The sequence below is a fragment of the Dipodomys ordii genome, unplaced genomic scaffold (genome assembly GCF_000151885.1).
Source record: "Dipodomys ordii isolate 6190 unplaced genomic scaffold, Dord_2.0 Scaffold48, whole genome shotgun sequence".
Taxonomy (NCBI): Eukaryota; Metazoa; Chordata; class Mammalia; order Rodentia; family Heteromyidae; genus Dipodomys; species Dipodomys ordii.
This window is the reverse complement of record NW_012267264.1, coordinates 168,546-175,696: the sequence shown is the minus strand read 5'-3', so window position 1 is coordinate 175,696 and position 7,151 is coordinate 168,546. Positions and strand designations below refer to the sequence as shown.

At 46.1% G+C, this 7,151-nt stretch overlaps 1 protein-coding gene across 1 annotated transcript in view; it reads left to right on the top strand.

Annotated features, from left to right (window-relative positions):
* The first annotated feature begins 6,968 nt into the window (after nt 1–6,968).
* Nucleotides 6,969–7,151, top strand: part of Nrf1 (nuclear respiratory factor 1) — a 122,445-nt gene continuing 122,262 nt past the window's right edge. Inside the window, exon 1 of the mRNA XM_013020034.1 lies at nt 6,969–7,094. The gene's annotated coding sequence lies outside the window, so the exon portion shown is untranslated. The remainder of the gene's footprint in view (nt 7,095–7,151) is intronic.

Genomic DNA, 7,151 nt, shown 5'->3' with positions numbered 1-7,151 from the left:
AAATAAATGGAATGATGGAATGTTCTCATTAAACAAACAAAAAAACAACTCCCTAAGTTTAGGGAGTTATTAGAAAATCTACTCACTCTATCACTCTCAAAATTGAATCAATCTCTGAGCCTGGTGAAACATTTCTTTCCAAGATCTCAAATCCTTCCCTGTCCCCCGCCTCTATGATCCCACACAATTTTCACTGAGGGCTGACTTGATCGTTCTGCTGTCTTTTCTACCTCTGTTCAACACTGATGACTTCCCCAATACTATGCTTTCTCTGTTGCAAGTCTGAAATAAAAAATGTCCTCTTCCTAAAGTGACTTCCCTTTAGTTGACTGTCAAGGACATTTCCATTTCCACTATTTAATCCTTCTAAATCTGCAATTATGTCTGCCCTTTGCACTCCTAGTCCCTCAACATTCCCATCAGTTACCAAGGAGTACTGAAGCTTCCATCTTTACCTCCTTCATTGATCCTTCATCTGTTCATTTCCAACTCTAGTCTAATTTTGGTCTTGTAGGGAGTTCATTATCTATCTATCTAATCTATTTATTTATTTTTGGGTTCGGTCATGGGGCCTGAACTCTGGGCCTGGGCGCTGTCCCTCAGCTTTTCAGCTCAAGGCTAGCGCTCTACCACTTGAGCCACAGAACCACTTCCGGCTTTTTTTCTTCTTGCTTATGTGGTGCTGAGGAATCAAACCCAGGGCCTCAGGCATGCAAGGCAAGCGCTCTACCACTGAGCCACCTTCCCAGCCCCATATATATGTATATAATTTTTTTTTTTGGTCGGTCGTGGGGCTTGAACTCTGGGCCTGGGGGGCGCTGTCCCTCAGCTCTTCCTGTCCCTCAGCTCTTCAGCTCAAGGCAAGCGCTCTACCACTTGAGCTACAGCGCCACTTCCAGTTTTCTGGTGGTTTATTGGAGATAGGAGTCTCACAGTCTCTCCTGCCCGGGCTGGCTTTGAACTGCGATCCTCAGATCTCAGCCTCCTGAGTAGCTAGGATTACAGGCGTGAGCCACCAGTGCCCGGCATGTAAATTTTTTTAATTTAAATTTTTTTTTTTTTAGCCAGTCCTGGGGCTTGAACTCTGGGCCTGAGCACTGTCTCTGAGCTTCTTTTGCTCAGGGCTAGTCCTCTACCATTTAACCCACAGGACCACTTCTGGCTTTTTCTGTGTATGTGGTACTGAGGAATCAAACCCAGGGCTTCATGCATGCTAGGCAAGCACTCTACCACTGAGCCACATTCCCAGCCCATCATATTATGTTTCAAGGGTTGATATGAAGGCTGTAGGTGGGGCATGACAGTGATCCTATCTACTCTGGAGGCAGATGATCAAATTCCAAAGCCAGCTCAGACAAACAAATCCCAGATACGCTTATCTCCAATTAATCATCAAAAAACTAGAAGGGGAATCTTGGTTCAAGTGGTGAGTTCCAGCTTTAAATAGAACATGAAAAGGCCCAAGGCTTTAAGTTCAAGCCCAACTATTGGCACATGCCACACACACACACACACACACACACACACACAGAGAGAGAGAGAGATAACTGATAGGAAGGCAGAGTGGATAAAATAGAGGGACATTTGGCTTATCACCTGAATTCCAGGAGTCCTGCTTTGGCCAGTCTTCTCCATTCCCAGTGAGGACCAGCCACTTTGTGGAAGGAGGGAGGAAGTGGCTGGCCTCTCTTTGAGAAGGGCAATGGCATCTCTAGCACCACCGTGGAGGTACTGAAGGTTAGGAGGACTGCACTTAACTATGTGGGAGTCTTTTCTCTTATAAAGGCTCTAACCTGGAAAATGAAACTTATTCCACATCTCTATTTTTTTTTTTCTTGCCAGTTCTGGGGCTCAAACTCAGAGCCTGGGCACTGTCCCTGAGCTTCTTTTGCTCAAGGCTAAGGCTCTACCACTTGAGCCCCAGTGCCACTACCAGTTCTGTTTATGTGGTTCTGTTTGTGAGGAATCGAACCCAGGGCTTCACACATGCGAGGCAAGCACTCTACCACCAACCAAATCTCTAATTTTAACAAGATTTTCTCCTGTGAGTTTTGGAGAAATGGAAATTTTTGCTGTCTCCACCTAGGGAGGAGTAAGGAAGACAAGGCAGGGAGGAACTTGAGAAACCTTTAGATTCTAGTGGCCAAATTCATGTTTTAGATCTACCTCTGGTGAAGCCACACTGCTATGACTTAAGTCCTTATTCAAAACAGTCAAAAGCTACATGTTGCACTATGTTAATTCTCAAGGAGGCCATTAGGACCTGTCCACCTTTCTTTATTTGAATGTTTTCTGGATTGTGGCTGGGAGGCAAGCATAGGAAAAGAATGTCACATTTAATTATCCAGTGAAGAGACTACTTAATCAAGAGGGGAAGAAAATGGAGATATCAGAATGTTATCACTTTTTTTTTTTTTGGTCAGTCATGGGGCTTGAACTCTGGGCCTGGGCACTGTCCCTCAGCTCTTCAGCTCAAGGTGAATTTGCTCTACTACTTGAGCCACAGCACTACTTCCAGTTTTCTGGTGGTTTTTATTGGAGATAAGAGTCTCACAGACTTTCCTGCCCAGGCTGTCTTTGAACCGTGATCCTCAGATCTCAGCCTCCAGAGTAGCTGGGATCACAGGCACGAGTCACTCAAAACTGTCCAAATGTTATCACTCTTAACCTAATCAATAGGCAAGAAATCTAGATAAGAAATGATAAGCATCTAATTCAAAGAAAAGAGTCTGCGGAAAACCACGTGAACACAGCATTTATATACTAGGGACTAGGTGGGATTTGTTTGTTGTTTGTTTTCTGGTCCTAGGGCTCGAACTCAGGTCCTGGATTCTATCCCTGAGCTTTTGTGCTCAAGGATAGTACTCCAATCACTTGAATCATAGCTCCATTTCTGGCTTTTTAGCTCTTAATTGGACTTTAGTTCTTAAAAGGACTTTTCTGCTTGGCCTGGCTTAAAATGGTGATCCTTACATCTCAGTCTCCTGAGTAGCTAGGTTTACAGGTGATCCATCAGCTACTGGTTTGGTGTATTCATAGTAGTAGAAAATTCTCTGTGGTATTTCTTAGCAAAATAAATAAATAAATAAAATCTCTGGCCAAGGCAGCCTTTGAAACAAGAATCCTCTAATCTTGTAAAGGTAAGCCAAATTGGATTAGGGGCAGTAACCTCAGTGTGCTTGATTTGTTTTCTCAGTGTGCTTGAGATGGTGTCACTTATTCCCAAAGTTTGAAAGGAAATATAAGGTTGATGAAAAAAAATCATATCTAGCTGGGTGCTGGCGACTCTGCTTGTAGTCTTAACTACTTAGGAGGCTGATATCTGAGGATCTTTAAAGCCAGCCCTGAGCAAGAAAATCCATGAGACTCTTATGTCCAACTAAGCACCAAAAAGCTGAAAATGGAGCTGTGGCTCAAGTGGCAAAGCACCAGCAGTGAGGGGAAAATGTCCAGGGGACAGAGCCTAGGCCCTTAGTTCAAGCCTTAGAACCATTCCCTTCCCCCAATCACATCAACAGTATTCCTTCTTTCTTTCTTTTTTTTTTTTGGGTCCGGTCGTGGGGCCTGAACTCTGGGCCTGGGCGCTGTCCCTCAGCTCTTCAGCTCAAGGCTAGCGCTCTACCACTTGAGCCACAGCGCCACTTCCGGCTTTTTTCTTTTTGCTTATGTGGTGCTGAGGAATCGAACCCAGGGCCTCGAGCATGCAAGGCAAGCGCTCTACCACTGAGCCACCTTCCCAGCCTAGTATTCCTTCTTTCATGTTAACCTTGGCACTACTCTGTGCAATTTGGTATTTTCAATGTAATATTGTAAATACTTCTCATAGAAAATTGACAAAAATTTCATAAAAGACTAAGTTGGATGTTTTGAGATATTATCTATTTTTATAAATGATGGCTATGATCCACTGTTTGTTTTGTGCTTGATGAATGGATAGACCTGCAGTCAGAAAGATGCTGGTTATGGGGGCTGGGGATGTGGCTTAGTGGTAGAGTTCTTGCCTAGCATGCATGAAGCCCTGGGTTTGATTCCTCAATACCACATAAACAGAAAAAGCAAGAAGTGGTGCTGTGGCTAAAGTGGTAGAGTGCAAAGGCCCTGAGTTCAAACTCCAGGACTGGAGAAAGGAAGAAAGAGAGAAAGAAAGAAAGATGCTGGTTGTGGTTAAGAATACATTGAAAGCTGGGCACTGGTGGCTCATGCCTCTAATCCTAGCTACTCAGGACCTGAAGATCACAGTTCAAAGCCAGCCCAAGCTTTGTTTGTTTGTGGGGCCTGAACTGTGGACTTGGGCTCTGTCCCTCAGCTCTTCAGCTCAAGGCTAGCACTCGACCACTTGAGCTACAGTGCCACTTCCACCTTTTTCTGCTTATGTGGTACTGGGGAATCAAATCCAGGGCCTCATGATGCAAAGCAAGCACTCTACCATTGAGCCACCTTCCCAGCCTGAGGATCCTTACATGAAATCTTTTTGTTTTTGCTGGCCATGGGGCTTGAACTCAGGGTCTGGGTGCTATCCCTAAGCTCTTCAGCTCAAGGCTAGCATTCTACCACTTGAGCCACAGCACCACTTCTGGCCTTTTCTGTTTATGTGGTACTGAGGAATCAAACTCACAGCTTCATGCATGCTAAGCAAGCACTTTACCACTGAGCACTTTACCACTCTACCCCCACGAGACTCTAATCTCCAATAAACCACTCAGAAAATAGGAAGTGGCGCTGTGGCACAAGTGTAGAGCGCTCGCCTTAAGCTGAAGACCTCAGGGACAGCTTTCAGGCCCAGAAGTCAAGCCCTACAACTGACCAAAAAAAAAAAAAAAAAGTCATTCAAGCTGAGGTGTGGAGAATGGATTAGAGAGGGCAACCATAGTGGAGGAAGGCCATGGCATAGTATTTTCAGGAGATATGACACCAGCCTGAACCAAGAAAGAAAAATGACACGGAACAACAATGATAAATATCTACTTGGTCTGCTTATGTGTGAGGGGCCATCATATTTCTAGCTTGGGCACCTGGAGAGTTGATGGTGATATTCATTATCTTAGAAAACACCCAAGGAGGGTGTGTGTATGGAGGAAAACATTCAACTTTTGGATATGTTGAAGTATTGAGGAAAATGAAATTTTCTTGACTAGTAATGCTTCCTAATTAAGCCAATTTCTGGTGCACAGTGAGACATTTAGCAATTCCTTAATGCAATGGTTCTTACACTCTAGTGTGCATAAAAACCACCAGTTAGAGCAGGGGGTTGGTGGGCTCACATCTGTACATCTGTAATTCTACTCAGGAGGATGAGATCTGAGGATCTCAGTTCAAAGCCAGGCAGGGTATGAAAATCCATGACTCTCCTCTATTAATTACTAAAAAGCCAGAACTGGTGCTGTGGCTCCCAAGTGGTAGAAGACTAGTAGTCTTGGGCATAAAAGCTCAGGGACAGGGCATAGGCCCTGAGTTCAAGCCCCAGGACTGACACACAAACACATACAACCCACCCTGTTAGGAGTGGATGTAGTTACATTAAAAAAAAAAAAAAGTAGATTCCTAGACCAGCGAAGCTAAAATTCCATTCAATTGTGCCTCAGGCTTAAACCATGAATCTTAGTGATTCTGATGGAGACAGCCTCCTGATGTTATTTTAAAAACCACATCTCCAGTCTCCAACACTCAGTTAACTGAGTATAAAAAACTGAAAAAAATATATATACTTTGGGGCTGGGAAGGTGGCTCAGTGGTAGAGTGTTTGACTCACATGCATGAGGCCCTGGGTTCAATTCCTCAGCACCAGGTAAGCAAAAAGAAAAAAGCTGGAAGTGGTGCTGTGGCTCAAGTGGTAAGCGCTGGCCTAGAGCTGAAGAGCTGAGGGACAGAGCCCAGGCACAGAGTTCAAGCTCCATGACTGACCAAAAAAATAATAAAGACAAGTTACATTAAAAATCAAACAAACATAAAAAAATTAAAATATATACTTTGTATTTTCTCCTTTGGTACTTAGGATCAAACCCAATGCTACACTTGCCAGGCAAGCTCTTTGCCATTGAGCTACATCCCAGCCCCAATAAACTACTCAGAAAAAATCCGGAAGTGGTGCTGTGGCTCAAGTGGTAGAGTGCTAGCCTTGCTTGAGCAAAGGAAGCTCAGGGACAGCGCCTAGGCTTCGAGTTCAAGCCCCAGGGCAGGCAAAAATAAAACAAAAATAAAAAAGAATTAAGGAGGAGATGTCATATGGAAACCTATTTTCACCAGAGTTTTTTTAAAAGTAAAAAGGGTATTGTTTTGTCTTCTGAAAAAAATAAAACTTTTTTTTCAACACTCTGCTGTTTACTCCTCTTTATTTTTTAGGCACCCTAAAAAGAAAGAAAGAAAGAGAGAAAGAAAGAAAGAAAGAAAGAGAGAGAAAGAAAGAGATCGATCCTCCCTCCCCCGGCCCTAGCAGGTGCATCTCCAGAGCACCCAAAACAATATTCGGCACAGAAATGGCCCCCCGGGAAAGGTTCGCCAACAGACGAGGGAAGAAGTGGCTATTATGCTGTGTAGAAAAACTTTTTACGTATCTGGGTAGGGCTTTGAAACGTGGAAGCCAAGGACACCGCGAAAAGACGGCGAGGCTGCGACGGGCCGGGCGGCGCCGGGCACCGGCGGGGACCCTGGGCGGCTTCGGGAGGTCCCCACTCCCCGGCTGGCGGGGCACAGACGGTACTTTTACCAGATCAGCAACCATTTTGGGCTGCGTGCGCCTCTCCTCGGCGGCGTCCACGTTTGGCTAATCTAGCTCCTTTCGTAGTTGTGACCTGAGTCGAAGTGGGTGAAGCCGCAGAACTCGGGAAGTCGGCGGGGGAACCTGCGGGGACCCCGCCGAAAGCCCCCGCCCCAGCCAGCCGAGCCGCGCCAACCTTGGCATCATGGCGGCCATCGGGCGGGGAGGCCGAGCCGTGCGTCGCGTGCGTGCCTCCTCCTACCCATCCCCCCTCCTCGGCGGCGGCGGCGGCGGCAGAGGCGGCAGCGCTCGCCATTGCCGCTGGTGGCAGGAGGCTGCGAGGAGCCGGCGCGGTCGCAGTCTCCACGGCGCAGGCCCACGGTAGCGCAGCCGCTCTGAGGTGAGTGCCCTACCGCGCAATCTCCAGCTATTTCAGCCCCGGCGCAGCCGCAACACG